Source organism: Pongo abelii, chromosome Y (assembly GCF_028885655.2).
Source record: "Pongo abelii isolate AG06213 chromosome Y, NHGRI_mPonAbe1-v2.0_pri, whole genome shotgun sequence".
NCBI classification, from domain to species: domain Eukaryota; kingdom Metazoa; phylum Chordata; class Mammalia; order Primates; family Hominidae; genus Pongo; species Pongo abelii.
The window spans coordinates 46,725,146-46,752,943 of record NC_072009.2 but is presented as its reverse complement, the minus strand read 5'-3'; the positions used below and the strand labels follow the sequence as shown (position 1 = coordinate 46,752,943).

General features: G+C 37.2%; 1 pseudogene; it reads right to left on the bottom strand.

The window, feature by feature from the left end:
* Positions 1-9,222: 9,222 nt before the first annotated feature.
* Positions 9,223-26,035, bottom strand: LOC129053284 (heat shock transcription factor, Y-linked-like; annotated as a pseudogene).
* Positions 26,036-27,798: the final 1,763 nt, after the last annotated feature.

Below are 27,798 nucleotides of genomic sequence, written 5' to 3'. Positions count from 1 at the left end.
TTAACTCTGTGAGTTGAATGCACACATCACAAAACAATTACACAGATTTCTTCTTTCTAGTTTTTATCATGGAATAATCAGCTTTTCACTGTAGGCCTTACTGTGCACTGAAATGTCCCTTCACTGATTCTACAAAAAGAGTGTTTCAAAACTGCTGAATCAGAAAAAACAGTTTAATTTTGTGAGCTGAATCCACACTTCATAATTCAGTTTCACAGACAGCTACTTTCTAGATTTTATCACTAGATATTCAATTTTTTCCTATTGGCATGGTGGGCTCTGAAATGTCTCTTCTAGATCCTTCAAAAAGAGTGTTTCCCAACAGTGGAATAAAAAGAAAGGTTTCATTCTGTGAGCTGAATGTAGACACCACAAAGCAGTTTCCCAGTTAGCTTCTTTCTGTTTTTATTATGGGATATTCAGTTTTTGACTATAGGCCTAATGGCCTCTGAAATGTGCCTTCTCAGATTCTACAAAAAGAGTACTTCCAAATGTTGAGTCACAAGAAAGGCTTACACCTGTGATCTGAATACAGACATCACAAAGCAGTTTCACAGATAGATTCTTCCTAATTTTTATCATGGGATATTGGGTTTTTCATTATAGGCCTTAATGTGCTCTGAAATGTCCCTTAGCAGATTCTACAAATAGAGTGTTTCCAGGCTGGTGAATTAAAAGACAGTTTTAACTCTGGAAGCAGAATCCACACATTGCAAAGAAGTTTCACAGATAGTTTCTTGTTAGTTTTTTATCCCAGGCTATTTGCTTTTTCACTATAGGACTCTGTGTCCTCTGAAATATGCCTTTGTAGATTCTACAAGAGATGAGTCCACACACCATGAAGCAGTTTCACAGATAGCTTCTTTCTAGAATGTATCATGGGACATTCGGTTTTTCACTATAGGCCTGATAGCCCTCCAAAATGTTCTTTTGCAGATTCTATAAAAAGAGTGTTTCCAAATGGCTGAATCAAAAGTAAGTTTTAATTCTGTGAGCTGAATGCACATATCACAAAGCAGTTTCACAGAGAGCTTCTTTCTAGTTTTTATCTAGGGATATTTGATTTTTCACTATAGGCCTTACTGCACTCCAAAATGCCCTTTTGCAGATTTTACAAAAGAATGTTTCCAAACTGCTGAATGAAAGGAACAATTTAACTTTGTAAGCTGAATCCACACATCACAAAGCAGTTTCTCGGCTAGCTTCTTTCAATATTTTATCACAAGATATTTGATTTTTCACTATAGGTTTAGTGGCCTCGGAAATGCCCCTCACAGATTCTACAAAAAGAATATTTCCAAAATTCTGAATCAAAGGAAAGTTTTAACACTGACCTGAATGCACACAACAAAAAGTAGTTTAACAGATTGCTTCTGTCTTGTTTTTATCACAGTATATTCAGTTTTACACTATAGGCCTTAGTGTGCTCAGAAAAGTTCCTTAGTTGATTCTACAAAAATCATACATAGCATCTTTTTAATTTTTATCTCAAGTTATTTGGTTTTGCACTATCAGCTATACTATGCTTTGAAATATCCATTTGTGCATTCTACAAAGAGTGTTTCTAAACTTTTGAATCAAAAGACAGGTTTAATTCTGTGAGCAGAATCCACACATCACAAAGCAGTTTCACAGATAGCTTCTTTCTAGATTTTAATGGCAAGATATTCGGTTTTTCAATATAGGCCTTTGTGCACTCTGAAATGTCCCTTAGGCGATGCTACAAAACGGGTTTTTCCAAACTGATTCCACACATCACAAAGCAGTTTCACAGATAGCTTCTTTGTAGTTTTTATTGTGAGATATTATGTTTTTCACTATATACCTCACTGTGCTCTGTAATATTTTCTTGCACATTCCACAAAAATAGTGTTTCCAATCTGCTAAACCAGAAGAAAGATTTAACTCTGCAAGCTGAGGCCTTTCATAACTAAGCAGTTTCACACAGAGCTTCTTTCTAGTTTCTAATCAAAAGATTCTCAGTTTTTCACTACAAACCTCAATGTGCTCTAAAACATCTCTTCTACAAAAAAAGTATCTCCAAAGCCAGGCACAGTGGCTCATGCATGTAACTCCAGCACTTTGGGAGGCCGAGGCACTCAGATCACCTGAGGGCAGGAGTTCAAAACCAGCCTGACCAACATGGAGAAATGCCGTCTCTACTAAAATTACAAAATTAGCCAGGCATGGTGGCATATGCTTGTAATCCCAGCTACTAGGGAGGCTGAGGCAGGAGAATCACTTGAGTCTGGGAGACAGAGGTTGCAGTGAGCTGAGATCACACCATTGCAGTCCAGCCTGGGTGACAGAGTGAAACTCCATCTAAAAAAAAAAAAATTTGTTTCCAATCTGCTAAATCAAAATATTTACCTTTGTGAAGTAAATGCAGATGCCACATAGCAGTTTCACATAACTTCTTTCTGGTTTTTATCTAGGGATATTCAGTATTTTACCACAGGCCTTACTGCCCTCTGAAATGTCCTTTCACAGTTTCTACAAATACAGTGTTTTCAACCTGCTGAATCAAAAGAAAAGTTTAACTCATCCGAATACACATATCATAAAGCAATTTCACAGATAACTACTTTCTAGTTTTTATCATAGGATATTTGGATTTTCACTATAGACTTATTAGGCTCCAAAATGTCCCTTGTAGAGTCTCCAAAAAAAAAAAAAAAATCCAATTCCAAACTACTGAATCAAAAGAAAACTTTAACTTTCTGATGTAAATGCAGACATTACAAAGAAGTTTCACAGAAAGCTTCTTTCTAGTTTCCAACACGAGATAATGTTTTTTTCACAATACGCCTCAATAAACTCTGAAATGTCTCTGCAGCTTCTACAAAAAGTGTGTTTCAAGACTGGTGAGTCAAAAGAAGGGGTTGGCTCTATAAGGTGAATGCAGACATCACAAAGCAGTTTCTCAGAAAACTTGTTTTTTTTTTTTTTTCAGTTTTTACAAGCAATATTCAGTTTTTCACAAAAGGACTTAATGTGTTCTGAAATGTCTTTTCTCAGATTCTCCAAAGAAGTGTTTCAAGCCTGCTGAATCAAAAGAAAAATTTAACACTGTGAGCTGAATCCAACGTCACAAAGCAGTTTCACAGATACCTTCTTTCTAGATTTTAATGTAAGATGTTAGGTTTTCCACTATAGGCCAAGTTGTCTCTGAAATATCCCTTTGCAGATTTTAGAAAAAGAGTGTTCCCAAACTGCTGAATCAAAAGAAAGGTTTAATTTTGTGAGTTGAATGCAGATATCACAAAACAGTTTCACAGATAATATCTTTTTAGATTCTGTCGTGGGATATTCTGCTGTTCACGGTACATCTTACTGTACTCTGAAATATCTTTTAGCGTATTTCACAAAAGGGGTGCTTCCAATATCTGAATCAAAAGAAAGATTTAACTCTGTGAGCTGAATTGAGATATTCCAAAAGAAGTTTCACAGATAGTTTCTTTAAGATTTTATGATGAAATACTCTGTTTGACCCTATCAGCCTGGTTGTCTCTGAAATATCCCTTTGCAGATTTTTCAAAAAGTGTGTTTCCAAACTGCTGAATCAACAGAAAGGTTTAACTCTGTCAGCTGAATGACATCACAAAGCAGTTGCATAGATAGCTTCTTTTTGTTTTTATTGCAAGATCTTCTGTTTTTTACTATTGGCCTTCCTGTGCACTGAAGTGTCCCTTCACATATTCTAGAAAAAGGGTGTTTCCACTGAACTGAATCAAATGAAAGGCTTAACATTGTGAGCTGAATACACACATCACAAAGCATTTTCACAGACAGCTTTTTACTAGTTTTTATTGTGGGCTACTAGGTTTTTTACTGTAGGCCTCAATGTCCACCAAAATGTCCCTTTGCAGGTTCTAAAAAAAGTGTTTCCAAACTGCTGAATGAAAAGAAAGGTTTACTTCTGAGAGCTGAATCCAGACATCATGAAGCAGTTTCACAGGTAACTTCTTTTAGTTTTTATCATAGGATGTTCAATTTTTTACTACAGGCCTCAATACCTTCCAAATTATACAAAATCAAAACCAAAAGAAAGATTTCACTGTGTGAGCTGAAAGCACACATCAGAAAGCAATTTCACAGATAACTTTTTCCAGTTTTTGTCTAGAGATACTTGTTTTTTCATTGTAGGCCTTAATATGCTCCAAAATTTCCCTTCTCTCGTTCTACAAAAAGAGTGTTTAAAACTGCTAAATCAAAGGAGTGGTTTAACATTGTGTGCTGAATCCACATTTCACAAAGCAGGTTAACAGATAGATTATTTCTGGATTTTATCATGGGATATTCTGTATTTCACTATAGGCCTACTGTATTCCAAAATGTCCCTTTACAGATTCTACAAAAAGAGTGTTTCCAAACACTGAATCAAACGAAAATTTTAACACTGTGAGCTGAATGGAGACTTCACAAAGCAGTTTCAGAGACAGCTTCTTTCTAGTTTTTAAATAGGATATCCAGTTTTTTTCTTACTGCACTCTGAAATGTCCCTTAGCAGATGCTACAAAAATAGTGTTTTGAAACCACCAAATCAAAGGTAAGTTTAACTTTGAGAACTGAATCCACACATCACAAAGCAGTTTTGTAGATGGCTGCTTTTTAGTTTCTATCGTGGGACTTTCTGTTTTTCACTACAGGTTTTACTTTTCTCTGAAATATCTCTTTGTATATTCTACAAGAAGAGAGTTAACAACCTACTGAATCAAAAGAGAGGCTAAACTCTATGAGCTGAATTGACAGATGACAAAGAAGTTTCACAGATAGCTTCTTACTAATTTTTATCATGGGCTATTCACTTTTTCACTATAGGCCTCAATGTCCTCAGAAATATCCAGTCACAGATTCTGCAAAAAGAGTTTTTCCAAACTGCTAAATGAAAAGAAAGGTTTAACTTTGTGAGCTGAGTGCACACATCACAAAGCAAACTGACAACTATTCTTTCTTCCAATTTTTATTGTGGGATAATTTGTTTTTCACTATAGTCTTTACTGTGCTCAGAAATGTCTCTACATATCCTACAAAAATGGTGTTTCCAAGCTGCTGAATCAAAAGACCAGTTTAATTCTGTGAACTGAATGCACACTTCACAAAGCAGTTTCAAAGATCGCTTCTTTCTGGTTTTTATCATGGAATATTCACTTTATCATTATGGGGCTCACTGTGCTCCAAAATTTCTCTTTGCAGATTCTACAAAAAGAGTGTTTTCTAACTGATGAATCAAAATAAGGTTTAAATCTGTGAGCTGAATGTACAGGAAGCAGTTTCACAGATAATCTCTTTCTAGTTTTTATCTAGGAATATTCTGTTTCTCACTGTAGGCCTGATGGTACCCTGAAATGTCCCTTCACAGATTCTACAAAAAAAAGTGTCTCCAAACTGCAGAACCAAAAAAACAGTTTAACTTTTTGAACTGAATTCTCAAATAGCAAAATAGTTTCTCATGTAGCTTCTTTCTAGATTTCATCATGAGATGTTCACTTTTTCACTGTAGGCCTAGTGGTCTCGAAATTTGCCTTCACAGATTCTACACAAAGAGCTTTTGCAAACTGCTGAATCAAAAGAATGGTTTAACCTTGTGAGCTGAATGGAGACTTGACAAACGTTTTCACAGATAGCTTCTTTCTAGATTTTATCATGGGATATTCGATTTTTCACTATAGGCCTTATTGTGCTCTGAAATGTTCCTTCACAGATTCTGCAAAAAGACTTTCCAAACCACTGAATTAAAAAACGGTTTAACTTTGTGAGCTGAATCCACACATCACAGATTTAGTTTTTATTGTGGGATATTCGGTTTTTCACTATGGGCCTTACTATGCTCTGAAATGTCCCTTTGCAGATTCTACAAAAGCACTTTTTCCAAACTTCTGAATCAGAATAAAGTTTAAATTCTGTGAGCTGTATCCACACATCACTAGGCAGTTTCACAGATACCTTCTTTCTAGATATTATTGTGGGATATTCTGCTTTTCTCTATAAGCAAAATGGGATTTGAAATGCTCTTTTGCAGATTCTCCAAACAAGAGTGTTTCCAAGCAGCTGAATGAAAATAAAGGTTTAAGTGTATGAGCTGAGTCCACACATAACAAAGCAGCTTCACAGATAGATTCTTTCTAGTTTTTTAGTGGGATATACAATTTTCAATTTAGGACTCACTGCACTCTGAAATGTCCCTTCACAGATTTTACATAAAGAGTGTTTCCATCCTGCTGAAAAAAAGGAAAATTTTAACTCTAGGAGCCTAAGCCACACAGCATAATGCCATTTCACAGATAGCTTCCTTCTGGTTTTTATCACAGGTCATTTGGTTTTCCACTATAGGCCTCAATGTCCCTTCATAGATTCTACAAAAAGAGTTTCCAAACTGTTGATTCAAAAGTATGGTTTAACTCTTTGAGCTGAATTCACACATCATAGAGCAGTTTTCACAGATAACTTTCTAGTTTTTATCATGGCATATTCAGTTTTTTTAATATTGGCCTTACTCCACTCCAAAATGTACCTTCACAGAATCTATAAAGACAATGTTTCCAAACTGCTGAATCACAAGAGAAAGATTTAACCCTGTGAGCTGAATTCACACACAAAAAAGCAGTTTCACAGATAGATTCATTCTAGTTTTTAATATAGGATGTTAGGTTTTTCACTGTAGGTCTTAGTGTGTTCCAAATTGTTCATTAGCAAATTCTACAAAAAGAGTATTTCCAAACTGCTGAATCCAAAGAAAGGTTTAACTCTGTGAGCTGAATCTGTGTATCACAGAGTAGTTTCACAGATAGCTTCTTTATAAATTTCATCATGGATGCTTCTGTTTTCGCTATATGCCTGGTAGGCTCTGAAATGTCCCTTCACAGATTCTACAAAAAAGAGTTTCCAAACTACTGAATGAAAAAGAAAAGTTAAATCTGTGAGCTGAATGCAGACCTAAGAATAATGTTTCAGATATAGTTTCTTTTTAGTTATTCTCATGGAATATTGATTTTTCACTATAGGCCTTACTGTGCTCCAAAATCTTCCTTAGCAGATTGTACAAAAAGTGTGTCTCCAACATGCTGGAAGGAAAGAGATGTTTAATTCTGTGAGCTGAATCTACACATCATCAAGCAGTTTCACAAATAACTTCTTTCTAATTTTTACATAGGGCTATATGATTTTCCACTATAGACCTTACTGTCCTCTGAACTGTCCCTTCACAGATTCTACAAAAGAGTGTTTCCAAACTACCAAATGAAAAGAATGGTTTAACTTGTGAGCTGAATCCACATATCACAAGGCAGTTTCTCATGCAGCTTCTTTCAAGATTTTATCGTGGGATATTCAATTTTTCTCTATAGGTCTCACTGTTCTCCAAAATTTTCCTCAGCAGATTGTACAAAAAGAGTGTTTCCAACATGCTGAATCAAAAGAAAATTTTAACTCTGTGAGGTGAATCAACACATCACAGAGCAGTTTCACAGTTTCTCTTTAGTTTTTATCATGGAATATTCAGTTTTTTACTGTATGCATTACCGTGATCTGAAATGTCCCTTCACATATCCTACAAAAAGTGTTTCACACCTGCTGAATCAAAATAAAAATTTAACTCTGTGAGCTGAAAGCATTAATTGCAAAGCAGTTTCACAGATAGACTATTTTGAAATTTTATCATGAGATATTCTGTTTTTCTCTATAGGCATAATGGGCTCCAAGATGTCCCTTTGCAGATTCTACAAAAAGAGGGTCTCCAACCTGCTGAATCAAAACAATGGTTTAACTCTGTGAATTGTATCCACATATGACAAAGCAGTTCCACAGATAGCTACTTTATACATTTTATCACAAGATATTCAGTTTTTCACTGTAGGTCTCAAGGTCCTTCAAAGTGTCCCTTTACAGAATCTACAATATGAGTTTTTCCAAACTGCTGAATCAAAAAAAAGTTTAACTCTGTGAGCTGAATGGAGACAAAGCACTTTCACAGAAAACATGTTTCTTTGTTTCTAGGTATATTTGGATTTTCACTATCGGCCTTACTGCACTCCAAAATGACTCTTTGTATATTCTAAATGACCCTTTGTAGATTCTAAAATAGGAGTTTCTGATCTGTGGAATCAAAATGCAGGTTTACTCTGTGCTGAAATCATACGTCACAAAGCAGTTTCACAGATAGCTTCTTACAAATTTTTATTGCGGGATATTTGGTTTTTCATCATAGGCCTTAATGCGCTCCAAAATGTCCCTTCACAGATTCTACAAAAGAAGCATTTCCAAACTGCTGAATTAAAAGAATAGTATAACCCTGTGAGCTGAATCCACACATCACAAAGCTGTTTCACAGATAACTTCTTTCTCATTTTTATCTGAGGATATTCTGTTTTGTACCATCAGCCTCAATGGGCTCCTAAATGCCAGTTTGTAGATTCTCCAAAAAGAGTGTTTCCAACATTCTAAATGAATAGAAAGGTTTAAATCTATAAGGTGAATTTTCACATTACAAAGCAGTTTCACCAATGGCTTCTTTCTAATTTTTATCTGGGAATGTTCAGTTTTTCCCCATAGGCCAGAATGGGCTCAAAAATGTCCCATCGCAGATTCTCCAAAAAAAAGTATCCAACCTGTTGAATCAATAGAAAAGTTTAACTCTGTGAGGTGAATCCACACATCACAAAGCAATTTCACAAATAGCTTCTTTCCAGTTTTTATAAGGGGATATTCTGGTTTTCCTCATAGGCCCTAATGGACACCCTCATGTGAGATTTTCCAAAAAGTGTTTCCAACCTCCTCAATAAGAAGAAAGTTTTAACTCTATGGGATGAATCCACACATCACATAGCAGTTTCAAAGATAGCTTCTCTCTAGGTTTTGTCTTGGGGTATTCAGTTTTTCCCAATGGGCCACAGTGGGCTTCCAAATTCCCCATTGCACTTTCTTCAAAAAGAGTGTTTCCAACCTGCTGAAACAAAAGAAACGTTTACCACTGTGAGATAAATTCACACATCACAAAGAAGTTTCACAGAGAGATTCTTTCCAGTTTTTATCTCAGGATATTTGACTTCTCCCCATAGGCCTGAATGGGATACTAAGTGTCCCTTAGCGGATTCCTCAAAATGTGCATTTTCTAACTGCTGAATCAAAAGAAATTTTTATACCTGTGAGATTAATTCAAACATCACACAGCAGTTTCACAGATAGCTACTTTCTACTTTTTCTGGGGATATTCTGATTTTCCCCTTAGGTCTCAATGGACTGCCAAATGTCCAGTTGTAGATTCTCCACAAAGAGCGTTTCCAACCTGCTGAATCCACATAAAGTTTTAAATTTGTGAGTTGAATACACACATCACAAAGTTGTTACACAGGTAGCTTCTTTCTTGTTTTTATCTAGGGATATTCAGTTTTCCCAAAAGGCCTCAGTGGGCTTACAAAAGTCCCTTTGCAGATTCTCCAAGGAGATTGTTTCCAACTTGCTGAACCATGAGCATGAAATGTTCTTCCATTTGTTTGTGTCCTCTTTCATTTCGTTGAGCAGTACTTTGTTGTTCTCCTTGAAGAGGTCATTCACATCCCTTGTAAGTTGGATTCCTAGGTATTTTATCCTCTTTGAAGCAATTGTGAATGGGAGTTCACTCATGATTTGGCTCTCTGTTTGTCTGTTATTGGTGTATAGGTATGCTTGTGATTTTTGCCCATTGATCTTGTATTCTGAGACTTTGCTGACGTTGTTCATCAGCTTAAGGAGATTTTGGGCTGAGACAATGGAGTTTTCTAAGTGTACAATCATGTGATCTGCAAACAAGGACAATTTAACTTCCTCATTTCCTAATTGAATACCCTTTATTTCTTTCTCCTGCCTGATTACACTGGGCAGAACTTCCAACAATATGTTGAATAGGAGTAGTAAGAGGGCATCCCTGTGCCGGTTTTCAAAGTGAATGCTTCCAGCTTTTGCCATTCAATATATTAGCTGTGGGTTTGTCATAAGTAGCTGTTATTATTTTGAGATATATCCCATCCATACCTAGTTGATTGATAATTTTTAGCATGTAGGGCTGTTCAAATTTTCAATGGTCTGTTCTGCATATGAGACAATCATGTGTTTTTTGTCTTTGGTTCTGCTTATATGATGGATTACGTTTATTGATTTGCATACGTTGAATCAGGCTTGCATCCCAGGGATGAAGCCAACTGTATTGTGCAGGATAAGCTTTTTGATGTGCTGCTGGATTCGATTTGCCAGTATTTTATTGAGGATTGTTGCTTCAAAGTTCATCATGGATATTCGTCCAAAATTTTATTTTTTTGTTGTGTCTGTGCCAGGTTTTAGTATCAGGGTGATGCTGGCCTCATAAAATGAGTTCAGGAGGATTCCCTCTTTTTCTGTTGATTGAAATAGTTTCAGAAGGAATGGTGTCAGCTCCTGTTTGTACCTTTGGTAGAATACAGCTGTGAATCCATCTGGACGTGCATTTTCTTTGGTTCATAGGCTACTAATTATTACCTCCATTTCTGAGCCTGTTAATGGTCTATTCAGGGATTCAACATCTCCCTGGTTTAGTCTTGTGAAGCTGTATTGCATCTATTCAATTCTTCTCTCTTTTCTCCTTTACTAGTCTTGCTAGTGGTCTATCAATTTTGTTCATCTTTCCAAAAAACCAGATCCTGGATTCATTTATTTTTTGAAGGTTTTTTTTTTTATGTCTCTATCTCCTTCAGTTCTGCTCTGGTCTTAGTTATTTCTTGCCTTCTGCTAGCTTTTGAATGTATTTGTTCTTGATTCTCTAGCTCTATTAATGTGATGTTAGCCTGTCAATTTTAGATCTTTCCTGCTTTCTCTTGTGGGCATTTGGTGCTATCCATTTCCCTCTGCACACTGCTTTAAATGTGTCCCAGAGATTTTGGTATGTCTAATCTTTGTTCTCCTTGGTGTCAAAGAACATCTTTATCTCTGCCTTCATTTCGTTATTTACCCAGTAGTCATTCAGGAGCAGGTTGTTCAATTTCTATGTAGTTGTGTGGTTTTGAGTGTACTTCTTAACCCTGAGTTCTAATTTGATTGCACTTTCATCACAAAGACAGTTTGTTATAATTTCTATTGTTTTAAATTTGCTAAGGAGTGCTTTACTTCCAACTCTGTGGTCAATTTTGGAATAAGTGTGATGTGGTGCTGAGAAGTATGTATATTCTGTTGGTTTGTGGTGGAGAGTTCTGTAGATATCTGCTAGGTCCACTTGGTCCACAGCTGAGTTCAAGTCCTCGTTATCCTCGTTAACATTCTGTCTTGTTGCTCTGTCTGATGATGACACTGGGGTGTTACAGTCTCCCATTATTATTGTGTGTGATTCTAAGTCTCTTTGTAGGTCTGTAAGAACTTGCCTCATGAATCTGGGTGCTTCTGTATTGGGGGCATATATATTTAGGATAGTTAGCTCTTCTTGTTGAATTGATCTCTTTACCATTATGTAATGGCCTTCTTTGTCTCTTTTGATCTTTCTTGGTTTAAAGTCTGTTTTATTAGAGACTAGGATTGCAAAACCTGCTTTTTGTTTCTTTGTTTGTCTGTTTTCCATTTGCTCGGTAGGTCTTCCTCCATCCCTTTATTTTGAGCCAATGTGTGTCTCTGCATATGAAATGGGTCTCGTGAATACAGCACAGTTGGGTCCTGACACTATCCAGTTTGCCAGTCTGTCTTTTAATGGGGGCATTTAGCCCATTTACATTGAAAGTTAATATCATTCTGTCTGAATTTGATCCTGTCATTAATATGTTAGCTGGTTATTTTCCTCATTATTTGATGCAGTTTCTTCCAAGCAGTGATGGTCTTTACAGTTTGGCATGTTTTTGCAGTGGCTGGTACCAGTTGTTCCTTTCCATTTTTAGTGCTTCCTTCAGGAGCTCTTGTAGGGCAGGCCTGCTGGTGACAAAATCTTTGAGCATTTTCTTGTCTGTAAGGTATTTTATTTCTCCTTCACTTATGAAGCTTAGTTTGGCTGGATATGAAATTCTGGGTTGAAAATTCTTGTCTTTAAGAATGTTGAATATAGGCCTCCACTCTCTTTGGCTTGTGGAATTTCTGCCAAGAGATCAGCTGTTAGTCTGCTGGACTTCCCTTTTTAGGATACCCAACTTTTCTCTCTGGCTTCCCTTAACATTTTTTCCTTCATTTCAACCTTGGTGAATCTGACAATTATGTGTCTTGTGTTTGATTTTCTTGAGGAATATCTTTGAGGCATTCTCCATATTTCCTGAATTTGAATGTTGGCCTGCCCTGCTAGGTTGGGGAAGTTTTCCTGGATAATATCATGAAGAGTCTTTTCCAGCTTGGTTCCATTCTCCTGTCACTTTAAGGTACACCAATCTGATGTAGATTTTTTTTTTTCATAGTCCCATATCCCTTGGAGGCTTTGTTTGTTTGTTTTTACTCTGTTTTTCTCTAAACTTCTCTTCCTGCATCATTTCATTCATTTTATCTTCTTTCACTGATACCTTTTCTTCCACTTGATCGAATCAGCTACTGAAGCTTGTGCATGCATCACATACTTCTCGTGCCATGGTTTTCAGCTCCATCAGGTCATTTAAGGTCTTCTCTATGCTGTATATTCTAGTTAGCCAATTGGCTAATCTTTATTCAAGGATTTTAACTTCTTTGCAATGGGTTCAAACATCCTTCTTTAGCTCGGAGAAATTTGTTATTACCTATTTTTGAAGCCCACTTCTGTCAACTCATCAAAGTCTTTCTCCCTCCAACTTTCTTCTGTTGCTGGGGAGGAGCTTGCATTCCTTTGGAGGAGAAAAGATGGTCTGAGTTTTAGAATTTTCAGCTTTTCTGCTCTAGTTTCTCCCCATCTTTGTGGTTTTATCTGCCTTTGGTTTTTGATAATGGTGACCTTCAGAAGGGGGTTTGGCATGGATGTTCTTTTTGTTGATGTTGATGCTATTCCTTTCTGTTTTTTAGTTTTCCTTCTAAAATCCAGGATCCTCAGCTTCAGCTCTGTTGGTCTTTGCTGGAAGTCCACTTCAGGCCCTGTTTGCCTGGGTATCACCAGCGGCAGCTGTAGAACAGCAAATACTGCACAACAGGAAACATTGCTGCCTGATCCTTCATCTGGAAGCTTTGTCTCAGAGGTGCACCCAGCTGTATGAGTCTTCAGTCACTCCTACTGGGAGGTGTCTCCCAGTTAGGCTACTTGGGGTTCAGGGACCCACTTGAGGAGATAGTCTGTCCATTCTCAGATCTCAAACTCCATGATGGGAGAATGATTACTCTCTTCAAGCTGTCACACAGGGACTTTTATGTCTGCAGAAGTTTCTGCCTCCTGTTATTCAGCTATACCCTGCCCCCGGAGGTGGAGTCTACAGTAGCAGGCAGGCCTCATTGAGCTGCAATGGGCTCCACACAGTTTGAAGTTCCCAGCTGCTTTGTTTACCTACTTAAGCCTCAGCAATGGTGGACGCCCCTCTCCCAGACTTCCAATTGCCTTGCAGCTTGATCTTGGACTGCTGCTCTAGCAGTGAGCAAGGCTCTGCGGGTGTTGGACCCCCTGATCCAGGCACAGAATGTAATCTCCTGGTGTGCCATTTGCTAAGACTGTTGGAAAAGTGCAGTACTAGGATGGGAGTGTCTTGATTTTCCAGGTACCATCTGTCATGTCTTCCCTTGGCTAGGAAAGGGAATTTCCTGACCCCCTATGCTTCCCAGGTGAGGCAATGTCCCTACCTACTTTGGCTCACACTCCATGGTCTGCACCCACTGTCCAACAAGTCCCAGAGAGATAAACCCAGTTCCTCCGGTGGAGATGCAAAATCACCTGTCTTCTGTGTCACTCTGGGAACTGTAGACTGGACCAGTTCTTATTCAGCCATCTTGGATCAGTCCCTCACTTCTTTCTAGTTTTTAAATGGAGATATTTGGTTTTTCACCATAGGCCTCAATGGGCTCTCAAAAGTTTTATTGCAGATTCTCCTAAAAGAATGTTTTCAACCTGCTGAATCAACAGAAAGCTTTAACTCTGTGGAATAAATCTGCAACTCACAAAGCAGTTTCACAAATAGCTTCTTTCTATTTTTTATCTCTTGAAATTTTGCTTTTCTGCATAAAGCTCAAAAGGCTCCCAAATATGACTTCACAGATTCACCAATAAGAGTGTTTCCAACGTGCTGAATAAAAACAAAATTTTAATTCTGTGACATGAATCCACATATCACAAAGCAGTTTCACAGATAGCTTCTTTATGGTTTTCACCTGAGGATATTCAGTTTCTCCCCAAGGACTCAATGGGCTTGAAAATTGCCTTTGGAGATTCTTTAAAAAGAGTTTTCCCAACTTACTGAATTAGAAGAAAGGTTTAACTCTTTGAGATGAATCCAAATATTACAAAAGAGTTTCACAGATAGCTTCTTTCTAGTTTCTATCTGGGGATAGTTTGTTTTTCAGCATATGTTTCAGTGAGCTCCAATATGTGTCTTTGCAGATTCCACAAAAACAGTGTTTACAACCTGCTGAATGAAAAGAAAGGTTTAGCTCTGTTAGATGAATCTACACATTGAAAGTAATTTCACAGAGAGATTCTAGTTTTTTCTGAAGATACTTGTTTTTTTCCCAGAGGCCTCAATGGCCTTCCAAATGTCTTTATGTGGATTCTTCAAAAATACTGTTTCTAACTTCTGAATCAAAAGACAGTTTTAACCCTGTGAGATGAACCCCCATATCACAAAGTAGTTTTTCAGATAGCTACTTTCTAGTTTTTATCTGAAGATATTCAGTTTTTCCTCATAGACCTCAATGCACTCTCAAATGTTTCATGACAGATTCACCAAAAAGAGTGTTTCTAACCTGCTGAATCAAAAGAAAGTTTTATCTCTGTGAGATGAATCCACACATCAGCAAACAGTTCCACAGATAGCTTGTTCCTAGTTTTTACCTGTGAATGTAAGGTTTTTCCCCATAGATTTCAATGGGCTCCAAAATGTTCCTTCATGAAGCACTTTCCTGGCATGATAATCCAAAATGGCTTTTGGAGACGTGTCTTGCAAATGGGTGACAAAATCTGGATAAGGCTCCCTTGGAACCTGTGGAACTGAGTTAAAAGAATGGTAAGTAGTACCAGGGTTGTGAATTTTTTCCCAGGCTCTTAGGCATATAGTTCTTAGCTGATCAACAGATTCAACACCCATTACCATCAGTTGATTTCAAGTACCTTATGCCTCTCCAATTCCAAGCAACAGATCAGATGTGATATTAATGGCAGGTTGTGCTTGAGCATTTCTGCATGCCTAATTTGTTGTTTCATCCATCCACCAAGTTTCAAATTAGAGAAATTGAGAGGGAGACAGGATGGATCAGGCTAATAACTCCTAATCCATAAATATTAAATGTTGGTTATAAGCCACAGATTGTAATAAGAAATGAACATAAGGAGAATTTGGCCCATATTGTTCAATTGCTTGCCTTAAGTCTTTTAATATTTTAAAATAAAATAGCTTCCACTGTGCTTGAGTATGTTCTCTGAAATTTTCAGCTGGCAAAATAATTAGTAAAAACTGCCAAGCATCCAAATACCCCATTTCTTGTGTCAGGAGAATGGAAGCCTGGATTATCCCTGAGTCATAATTAGTATCTGAGCTGGCTCACAGAATTCCTTTACCATAATTAACAGGTGTACAAGCCTGGATCATTCCCTACTGTAATTGGCTGTTGGGCAAGCATGCAGCTTCCTTTCACCATAGTCAATGGTGGGGCATGCAACATTGGGAGTGGCAAGCCGTGTCTCAGGTTTCCTTTCCAGAAATTCATAAGGCTGAGGAAGGGGTGACCATTCCAGGCCTTCCTCTAAAGACACAGTAGGTGGCAATATTTCTGCAGTAGGTGGAACTGTTTCTTTCATAAGTTTTTGAAGATTAATATATAGCTTCTCATTTCTACCCCTTTTTAAACCTAGACTGTGATGGTTCACTTTGCTCATCATCAGACTTCTGATTATTAAAATTTTCTATGTCATCCTGAAACTCCTGTTCCTTCCTCCTCAGTGGGGAAGCACTTCAGTGCTGTTTTAACTGCCAACCACAATGACCAAGTGGAGAAAGTAATATTGTGGCTCTCTCATTGTGCTAATTTTAAGTCTGATCCAACCTTATACCAATCTTTTACATGCCTGGTTCCATATTCCATGAACCAAGGAGAATACTCTTCTATGAGATGGAACAAAGATGTGAGATTTCAGGTACTCACAATTGCCCCACTGTAGCCTAATAACTGTGTCAGCAGGCATAAGTAATTAGCAAACTTACTTTCAGCCTGACCCACATTTTCCTGAGGTTACCATGGAATTCTCCACAGAGCCTGAAGTGAAAACATATGTGGGTGTCCTTTGTCAGTTATGCTCCACTTTCCATGCTCTGGCATTTCTTCACTGTATTATTGTAGAGATTACAGGGAGACCTGTGTTGGGTGCCAGATGTTGGGGAAACCAACCCCACCCTACCCAGTGGGTACCCTGACTCTGGTGGAGAAAAAAAAGAGTTAGACCGAGTAAGTGTTTAAAAGGTGGGTCTAGGCGACTGGAGCATTGAAGGCTTCCTCACAGCCTGGAGCCCTCAGGCTCCACCCAATTTATTGGTATACGGACAGTTTGTTCTTACAGCAGATGGGAGGGGGAGGAAGGAATGAGGAAAAGGATTAATCAGTGAAGGAGATCTTGTGAGTCAATCGATAAGATGTATAGCAGTGGTGATTTCTGTGAATTTCCTTGAGGAGAGGCGTGTGTCTAAACTACTTAAGATCTTTAACTTATTGGGACTGAAACAGGTGGGAGCAGGTTTTAGGAGAAGCCAAGATGTTTGGCTATACTCCACTGCTTCAAGGGAGCATTATCTCCCTGAGAAAACTGTGGAATGCTACTGAGTGGTTATGCTCTTGGGGCATAAAAACCTGAAGGCAATGAGGAGAATTTTCTGCTCAGAGACCAGCCATGGCTTTCCATGGGTGTCTCACACAGGGGAGACCAACACAACTGTCACCCCAGAAACCCTCCTTCTCACATTTCCAACCACATAAATCAAAAGAAAGATTTAACTTTGTGAGATGAATCCACACATCACAAAGCATTTTCACATTTTCTTTCTAATTTTTTGCTGGGGATATTGGGTTTTTCCACATAAGCCTGAATGGACTCCCAAATATCCCTATGCAGATTCTCCAAAAAGAATCCTTTTAACCTGCTGAATCCAAAGAAATGTTTAACTCTGTGAGATGAATCCACACATGACAAAAGCATTTTCACAGATAGCTTCTTACTAGTTTTTACCTGAGGATATTCGTTTTTTTTCCCAATAGGTTTTAATGGGCTGCCAAAAATTCCTTCATAGATCCTCCAAAAGACTGTTTTTAACCTGCTGAATCCAAAGAAATATTTAACTCTGTGAGATGAATCCACACATCACAAAGCTGTTACACAGATTCTTTCTAGTTTTTACCTGTGGAAATTTAGTTTCTCCTCATGGGCCTTAATGGGCTCCCAAAAATCCCTTTGCAGATTCTCCAAAAAGAGTGTTTCCAACCTGCTAAATCAAAACAAACTTTTAATTCAGTAAGATGAATCCACACATCATAAAGTAGTTTCATAGAAAGTTTTTTCTAGTTTTTACCGGGGGATATTGGGTTTTTCCCCATATGCCTCAATGGGCTCTCAAATGTCCCTTTGCAAATTTTCTAGAAAGATTGTTTCCAACCCATTGAATCAAAGAAAACATCTAACTCTGTGAGAAGAATCAGTAAACCACAAAGTAGCTTTACAGATAGCTTCTTTCTAGTTTTTACCTGGTGATATTTTGTTTTTCTCATTGGCCACAATGGGCTTCAAAACGTCCCTTTGCAGATCCTCCATAAAGAGTATTTCAACCTGCTGAGCCAAAAAAAGAGGTTTATCTCTATGAGATGAATCCACACATCACAAAGCAGTTTCACAGATACCTTCTTCCTAGTTTTTACCTGGGAATATTTGGATTTTCCCCATAGGCTTCAATGGGCTGATAAATATCCGTTAGCAAAATCTCTAAAAAAGAGTGTTCTCAATCTGCTGAATCAAAAGGAACTTTTAACTCTATGAGATGAATCTACACATCACAAAAGAGTTTCACAGAGAGCTTTTTTCTTGTCTTTACCTGGAGATATTCAGTTTTTCCACATGGGCCTCAGTGGTCTCCCAAATATACCTTTGCATATACTCCAAAAAGAGATTTTCTTTTTCTTTTTTTTTTTTTTTTGGAGGTGGAGTCTTTCTCTGTCACCCAGGCTGGAGTGCAGTGTTGCAATTTCCCACTCACTGCAAGCTCCACCTCCCAGGCACATGCCATTCTCCTGCCTCAGCCTACCAAGTAGCTGGGACTAAGGCACCCACCACGATGCCTGGCTAATTTTTTTTTGTATTTTTAATAGAATGGTGTTTCACCATGTTAGCCAGGACCGTCTTGAACTCCTGAGCTTGTCATCCACCTAGCTTTGCCTCCCAAAGTCCTGGGATTAGAAGCATGAGCCACCCCACTCAGCCGAGATTTTCTAACTTGCTTAATCAAAAGAAAGGTTTAATTCTGAGATGAATCCACAAATCACAAAGCAGTTTCACACATAGCATCTTTCAAGTTTTTACTTGAGAACATTCTGACTTTCCCCATGATCTTTTATGGGATCTAAAATGTCCCTTCACAGATTCTCCAAAAAAAAAAAAAAAAAGTGCTTTCAACCTGTCCAATCAAAAGAAAGTATTAACTCTGTGAGAAGAATCTGCAAATCACAAAGCAGTTTCACAGATAGATTCTTTCTAGTTTTTAATCATGGGATATTCCATTTTACCCCATTGGCCTCAATGGACTTCCAAATGTCCCTTCACAGATCCTCCAAAAAGAGTGTTTCCAACCTGCTGAATCAAAAGAAAGTTTTAACTCTGTAAGTTGAATCCACACATCACAAGGCTGTTTGACAGACAGCTTGTTTTTAGTTTCTACCTAGGTACATTCTATTTTTCCACATGGTCTCCTAGGCTCCTAAATTTACCGCTGCAGACTCCCCAAAAAGAGTGTTTCCATCCTACTGAATCAAAAGAAAGTTTTAACTCTGTTAGATGGATCCACACATCACAAAGCAGTTTCACAGACACCTTCCTTCGAGTTATTCCTTGGGATATTTGGTTTTTCCCCATGGTCCTCAATGAGCTCCCAAATATCCCTTCATAGATTCTCCAAAAAGAGTCTTTCCAACCTGCTGAGTCAAAAGAAAAGTTTAACTCTGTGAGATGAATCGACACATCATGAAGCCATTTCTCATACATCTTCTTTCCAATTTTTATCTGTGATATTCTGTTTTCCCTCTAGGCCTCAATGGGGTCCAAAATGTCCCTAGGCAGATATTCCAAAAACAGTGTTTCCAACCTGCTGAGCAGAAAGTATGTTTTCCTTCTGTTAGATGAATCCACACATCACAAAGTAGTTTTACACATAACTTCTCCCTAGTATTTACCACGGGATATTCAGTTTTTCCCCATATGATTCAATGGGCTCCCAAATGTTCCATTGTAGATTCTCCAGAAAGTGTTTTTTACCTGCTGAATCAAAAGAAAGGTTTATCTCTGTGAGATGAATCCACACATCACAAAGTGGGTTCTTTGATAGCTTTTTTCTATTTTTTACCTGGGGATATTCCATTTTTCCCCATAATCTTCAACATGTTCCCAATTGTGTCTTCTCAGATTCTGAAAAAGAGTATTTCCAACCTGCTGAGTCAAAAGAAAAGTTTAACACTGTGAAATGAAGCACACTTCACAAATCAGTTATACCAATAGCTTCTGTATAGTTTTTACCTGGGTATATTTTGTTTTTCCCCATGGGCCTCAATGGGCTCCCAAATGTCTTTTTGCAGATTCTCCAGAAAGAGTGTTTCCAATCTGCTGAATCAAAAGAAATGCTTAACTCTGTGAAATGAATTCACAAAAAGCAAAGCAGTTTCACAGATTCTTTATTTCTAGTTTTTACCTAAGGATACGTGGTTTTTTTCTGCATGGGCCTCAAAGGTCTCTTAAATGTCCCTTATCAGAATCTCCAAAAAGAGCATTTCTAACCTGCTGCATCAAAAGAAACGTTTAAACTCTGTGAGATATAGCCACACATCACAAAGCAGTTTTACAGATAGCTTCTTTCTAGTTTCTAACTGAAGATATTCAATTTTTTCCCTTAAGCCATAAAAGTGTCACAAATGCCCCTTTGTAGATTCTCCAAAGAGAGTGTTTCCAAACTGCTGTATCAAAAGAAATGTTTCACTCTGAGAGATGAATCCACATATCACAAAGCAGTACCACAGAGAGCTTCTTTCTAGTTTATACCTGGAGATACTCCATTTTTCCTCATAGATCTCAATGGCCTCCAAAATGTCTCTTCACAGATTCTTCAAAAAGAGGGTATCCAATCTGCTGAATCAAAATAAATGTTTCACTTTGTGAGATGAACCCACACATCATAAAGCCATTTCACAGATAACCTCTTTCTAATTTTTACCTTGGATATTCAGTTTTTTTCCTGATTGTCCTCAATGGGCTTTCAAATGTCCCTTTGGAAATTTTCCAAAAAGAGTGTGTCCAACCTGCTGAATCAAAAGAAATGTTTAACTCTGTGAGGTGAATCCAGATGTCACAAAGCAGTTTCATGGATAGCTTCTTTCTAGTTTTTTCCTGAGGATATAGTTTTTCCCCATTGGCCTCAAAAAGCTCCAAAATGTTCCTTTGCAGATTCCCCAAAAAGAATGTTTCCCACCTATTGAATCAAAGCAAAATTTAACACTGTGAGATGAATCCACACAAAACAAAGCAATTTCACAGCAGACACTTTGTAGTTTATACCCGTGGATTTTCAGTTATTTCCTTTAAGCCTCAAAGGGTTCCCAAATGTACCCTCACAGATCTCCTGAAGGAGTGTTTTCAACCTGCTGAATTAAAAGGAAGGCTTACCTCTGTGAGGTTAATGCATACATCACAACACAGTTTGATACATAGCTTCCTTCCAATTTTGATATAGGGATATTTTGTTTTTACTCTAGGCCTCAATGGGCTCCCAAATGTTCCATCACAGGTTCTCCAAATACAGTGTTTTTTAACTGCTGAATCAAAAGAAAAGTTTAACTCTGTGAGATCATTCCACACATCACAAAGCAGTTTCACATACAGTTTTTTCCAATTTTTATCTGGGGATACACAGTTTTTCTCAATAGGCCTCGATGAGCTTCTCAATGTCCCTTCACAGATTTTCCAAAAAGAGTATTTCCTACATGCTGAATCAAAAGAAAGATATAACTTTGCAAAATGAATCCACACATCACAAAATTTCACAAATATCTTATTTCTAGTTTTTATCTGGCATGTTTTTTTTTTTCATAACCCACAATGGACCCCCAATGTCCATTTACAGATTGTCTAACAAGAGTGTTTACAACCTCCTGAATAAAAAAAAAAAAAAAGGCTGTAAGATGAATCCGCACATCACAAGGCAATTTCACAAAGAACTTTTTTCTAGTTTTTATCTTGGGATATTCCATTTTCCCCCAAAGGCTGCAATGGGCTCCCAAATGTGCCTTTGCAGATTCTCCAGAAAGAGTGTTTCCAACCTGGTGAATCAAAAGAAAGATTTAACTCTGTGAGATGAATCTTCACATCACAAAGTAGTTTCAAAGAAAGCTTCTATCTTTTATCTGGGGATAGTTGATTTTTCCCTATAGGCTTAAAAGGACTCCCAATGGTCTCTTCACAGATTCTCCAAAAAGAGTGTTTCCAAGCTGTTTAATAAAAGGAAAGGTTTAACTCTGTGAGATGAACCCACACATCACAAAGCAGTTTCATAGATAGTTTCTTTCTAGTTTTAATCTCGGAATATCCAATTTTCCTCCATAGGTTTCAATGGAATCCAAAATGTCCCTTCACAGATTCTTCAAAAAGAGTGTTTTCAACTTGCTGAATCAAAGAAATGTTTAGCTCTGTGAGATGAATCCACACATCACAAAATAGTTTCACAGATACCTTCTTTCTAACTTTTATCTGGGAATATTCAGTTTTTCTTCATAGGTCTCAAAGGACTCCCAAATGTTGCTTCACAGATTCTACAAAAAGAGTATTTCCAACCTGCTAGATTGAAATAAAAGTTTAACTCTATGAGATTAATCCACACATCACCAAGTAGTTCCACAGATAGCTTCTTTCTAGTTTTCATCTGGGGATATTCTTTTCTTTTCAAAAGGCCCACAGTGGCCTCCGAAATGTCCCTTTGAAGATTCCCCAAAAAGAGTGTTTACAATCTGCTGAATCAACAGGAAGGTTTAGTTCTGTGAGACGAATTTACACTTCCCAAATCAGTTTCACAGATAGCTTCTTTCCAGTTTTCTTCTGGGGATATGTAGTTTTTCATCATAGACCTCATGGGCTATAAAATGTCCCTTCACAGATACTGTTAAAAGAATGTTTCCCATCTGCTGAAAGAAAAGAAAGTTTTACCTCTGTGAGATGAATCCACACATCACAAAGACATTTCACAGATAGCTTCTTTCTAGTTTTTATTTGCGGATATTTGGTAGTTCACTATAGGCCTCAAAGGACTCCCAAATGTCTCTTCATAGATTCTCCAAAAGTTTTCCTAACTGTTGGATTAAAGAAAAGGTTTAACTCCATGAGATGAATTCACACATCACAAAGCAGTTTCAGAGATAGTTTCTTTCCAGTTTTTGTGTGGGGATAGTAGATTTTTCCCCATAGGCTTTTATGGGCTCCCAAATGTCCCTTTGCAGATTCTACAGTTAGAGGGTTTCCAATCTGCTGAATCAAAAGAAAGGTTAAGCTCTATCAAATGAATCCACACATCAAAAGTCAGTTTCACAGAGAGCTTCTTTAGGTTTTTATTTTAGGATATTTTGTTTTTTTCCATAGGCCACAAAGGGCTCCCAAATATCCCTTTGCCACTGGGAATTGCTACTGCAAATAAAGGAAGAAGTGGTAAGGAGACAGCTAATTCTTTCAGGCAAGGACCTGCCAGTCAAAACAGAAGATGAAAAAGAACTTTTAGAAGCATGGAAAAATTATAACTAGACCTAAAAAGAAAGCATCATAGTTGAAATGATAACCAGTGATGCTAGTCTCAGTAAGTCAAAATCATTGCATCTCTAGTGAACAATACTGTGACCTACCCTTTTAGAAAAAGTTGTGGTGAGGAAAAAAGAATAAAAATTAATGCCACAACACCAAGAATGTTCATTTTGACAATGAAAATAGGTGCTATATTTGTAAGTCCCAGTCAACATTGACTAATTCACATACATACGTGTATATATATACACACACATACATATATGTATTAGGTACTGTGTTACATCAGTGCTGGGTGTCCAAGACAGACAGTAAAACTAATGTGATAGACAAGAAGCACTATCCTGGAAGGAGTGATGTCTGTGTTGTAGTCGTCTTAAGTAGGCAAATTGGGGAGATACTTTTATCTACAAGAAAATAATGGGACTGAAGTTACCAGATAGAAAAGGGCATGTCTGAAAGTGGAACGGTCTGAATGTCTCACTGTGGTGAAATAGAAGGACATGAAGCTGAAAGGAGAACAAATATCAGGTCTGGAAGGGATTTATTTAGCCATGCTGAGGATCTGGACTCAGAATCTAAAAGGTGTTAATCCTGACAAAAGCAATTAAATCTGACTTTGTATGGAGCACGAAACCAATGTGATGAAAATCTGCATTAGAGGTGGGATATGGTGGCTCAAGCTTGTAATCTCAGCACCTTTGGGGGCCATGGTGGGTGGATCACAGGCAGCCAGGAGTTCAAGACCATCCTGGCCAACATGGTGAAACCCTATTTCTACTAAAAATATAAAAATTAGCCCAGTGTTGTGGGCATGTGTTTATGTGAGCATCTATTCCCTTTCTGTCATGCAAATTTTTGCCCTAATTTGATTTATGCCAGAGTACTTTAGAAGTCACTTATTACTTTTTCCTAACTCCAGTTGTTTCCTTTCCTTTGCCTGCTGTCATTGTTTGATATGTCCCCTCCAAATTTCACATTGAAATTCTGTGTCCATTGAGATACTGTTGGGAGGTAGGATGTTTGAGAGGTGATTAGCCATGCGTGTGTAACCTCATGACTGAATTGATGGTGTTATCTGGAGAACAAGTTATTTATTCTGTGAGTTGTCTTTGATGAAGGATGAGTTTGGCCTCGATTTTCTGTTCATCTCATGCCCTTCACCATATGAGGTCAACCTACCATGTTGTAACATAGAAAGAAGATCTCATGAGATGCAGCCCCTAGGACTTCCCCACCTCCAGAACCATGAGCAAAATAAGTCTTTTTACAAATTACCCAGGCAGTGGTACTGTGTTGTTTCAGCAGCAAATGGACCCAAAGACTTTATTATTTTTTCCTCTTTAGAGAACTAAATTAGTTAACTTACATAGGAGCACATTAAATTTCCTTACAAATGATCAAAAAGCCCATATATACTTTTACAAAAATTAGTACAATAGCCTGACACTGAAAGAAAACACCATTCTACTTTTAACTATACTTTGAGAAAAAGAGAAAAAAGCAAACATGAAAGTCGACATGCAGTTTTATTGTTCAGTAAGATAATTACAGAATTTTTTAGGATTTTTTTGGTCAATGTAAATGTTAGTCTCTGTTGTCCCGCATAATTTGGTACTCTTTTAATGGAAGATCATTTGTAATTAGGGTGATATTTGTCCAGTTGTGATGGTTGAAGATCTGGCCTGGAATGAGGGACAGCTGACGTATCTGGTATCATAGGCATTTGCAACCACGAGTTGCCTGCTGGTAGCAGGTTAAAATGTGTAGCCTTGTTGACTGATATCACATGATATCTTGTTGGAAGAGCAGATTGTTCCACCATCAGCCCCAGATAATGGTTTTGCTAGGGAGATATGTTAGGGTATTGAGAAGTTGTGGTTGTAATGAAACTCACAATGTGGCCACTTGCTTGGATGCAGGTGCTATGAGAGTGCACATGAATAGTGGTCAACTGATTTAAAATAGCATGTTGATCTTTTGTAATTTGTTGAGACAAGTGGCAATAACAAACATAACACTTAAAATATCAGATTTCTGTTTCATCACACAAACTTAATGTCATCAAGTAATTCATGAACATGGTTTACTATCTTCAGGAATGTGCTTTTGGGAAAAAAGCACTCAAATTGTTAAGCCCTCAAGTGAAAACATGTTATATATTAATAGTAACATTGCATTAATGGCTTTGGTACACTTATTTTGATAAATGAGATTCAAAGTTGTTAGCAAAATTTCTTAAAACCCTGAAAGATTAATGCTCAAGCTGAACTCAATAATTTCAAAAAATTAAATAATTTTTACATTAGTGTTTTATATAATTTTCAAAATGTGGTCTCACTGCATGTATTAATATATTTACTGATGTACAAAGTAAAATTACATATCTACTCTATGTAAAGTGTTAACTGAAATATGTTAAATACCTTGCTCGAGACAATGGATTTATTCTCTTCTGCCAGAAAGGTGGCTACAAAGGCAGATGTTTGAAAATTCTGTAAATTTTACTAAATCCATAAAGGCTGAGCTGTCAAACAAAACTTGTAATACTGTCAGCTTGAAATATTCTGTAAGGAGACTTTCTATCCAAAATTTCTTTCTTGAAGAGTTCTTCGTTAATCACTATGCAAGTTCCATTCTCATCCCATAGAATAGACGTGAATTGGTCACTCTCAAATATTTTCCAACGTTTCCTGGGAAAGGTCACAGAAAAAAAAATCATTATCTTTATCTGGCTCAGAGACACACACTCTGTAACATGGCCATTTTAACAAGGATTCTTGTGACAAAACCTGAACAGAATTTTCTTCAATGTTTGACCTTAAGTCTGAGTCCCCAGGGAATGTGTGTTTACACAGTGGAGATCTAGTGGAAGGCTTCTGAATCAGTTAATTCATCTCTGGGAGAAACAACTTGAGTTTCTGAAGAAACATGTGCCATCTCAAATAAATATTTCTTTAGATATTTTTTCAGCCTCTATGATTTTCAAGACTGCAGCTTCAAACACTGCTTCAGAAGGCCTATGAAGGCAAACCAATCTAAAGCATCACTCTAGTATATGTCAAGCTGAGTAGCAAAGACATCACAAGAGTACTTTAGTCTCCTAGCAACCAACAAAAATCTGGCTAAAAGTATTTCCTTCCGAGTCTGAGAAATGTATCCAGTGAAAATAAATTATAGACTGCTCACTTACATACTGTAGGCTGAAAAATCTCATCCCTGTAGCAGCATTTAAATAAATAAGAAAATAATGTCCTCAATCCCTGAAATAAATGTAATAATTCTCTCACTGACACACACACTCTTACTAGATTGGTGAGAGGAGCACAGGGCCTGGTAATTGCAAAATGAAAAAAAAAAAAAGGAAAAGGAAAAGAAAAATGAACAATTTTAAAACCTCTATGACTTTGGCATGTTGGATTGAAAACTGTTTCAGTGCAAAACCCATGTGGTAAAAAGGCATAGCCATAGAGATAAAAGGTAGGTTACTGGTTATCAGGGACTGAGAAATAAAAAGAACTGTTTAGTAGATATGGAGTCTCCTGTTGGACAATAGAAATGTTTAGGAACTAAAGATAGATGATGATTGTACAACATCATAAGCAGAATAAATTTCATTGAATTGCATACTCAAATGTAATTTCACATTATGTGAAACTTACCTTGATAAATTAAGGAGAAAACAAATGTGAATAAAACTAACTGATTACTTTTCAGAATAAAAGTTATTTATATGCATGTCTCTTCAAAACATTTTTCAGTCATATCAGAAAAATAAATAATGATTTTATTTGTTATGTCTGTAAATATCTGACAAATATTAATGATGAAATATTTTAAAAGCTGGTGATTTACTTGTAAGGAATTCCCAAAGAGTAGATGTAAATAAATAATAATAACAATAAAAATAATAACAAGAAAATGTTTTAAGAAAAGAACATATGTATGTGTGTCTAAGCAGCAAAATTTTTATTTGGCTCCAAGAACATAATCTCTATTAAAAAAAGATTTGCAAGGAATGATCTTTGTGTCCTGCAAATAATATTATCATTATTAAGCAGGACTTGAATTCATAAAGTAATATTATTATTGAATGAAACAACAGTGCTGCATTTACAGTAAGAATTTTTATATCTTCATGGTTGAATTTGACATATTAAAATTTGAACTCTTTGGCATTCATAAGTGTTGAATATGTGTAGAAGAAAGAAATAAAATATTGATATTTCTCATATCATAGGAGGTAGTTCTCTCATACTGGAAAGAGGTGTCATTGTTAGAAGATTGTCCTGGTTTAATATCCTTTAGGTTTTTTGTTTGTTTTTTTTTTTTTGGAAAACGTAGACTTTAAATAACTGCTTTTATCAACAGGTTAAGCCATGCAGTTACAAAGTAGTGAGAAATTTCTGAAGGGTGTTATAGTTTAAAAAAAAAGAAGTTGATTCTTACACATATATTATCTACCACTTCATCGGGACACTACTGTTCAAAAGGCACTGGCCAATTAACTCCCAAGTGAAACACTCAACCCAAGGTTGTTTTGAGCCCACTGTTAGTGAAGCTGGGTGCAGAATGCAAAGCCTCTAAAAGGAGAGGATACAAAGTAAGGTGAGTAGGGGCCATTGGCAATGCTCAGAGCCAGCCAGACTCCAAAGAGGGAGCCGAAGTGGTTTCTTTCTGGGACATTCTACTTGAATTATAGT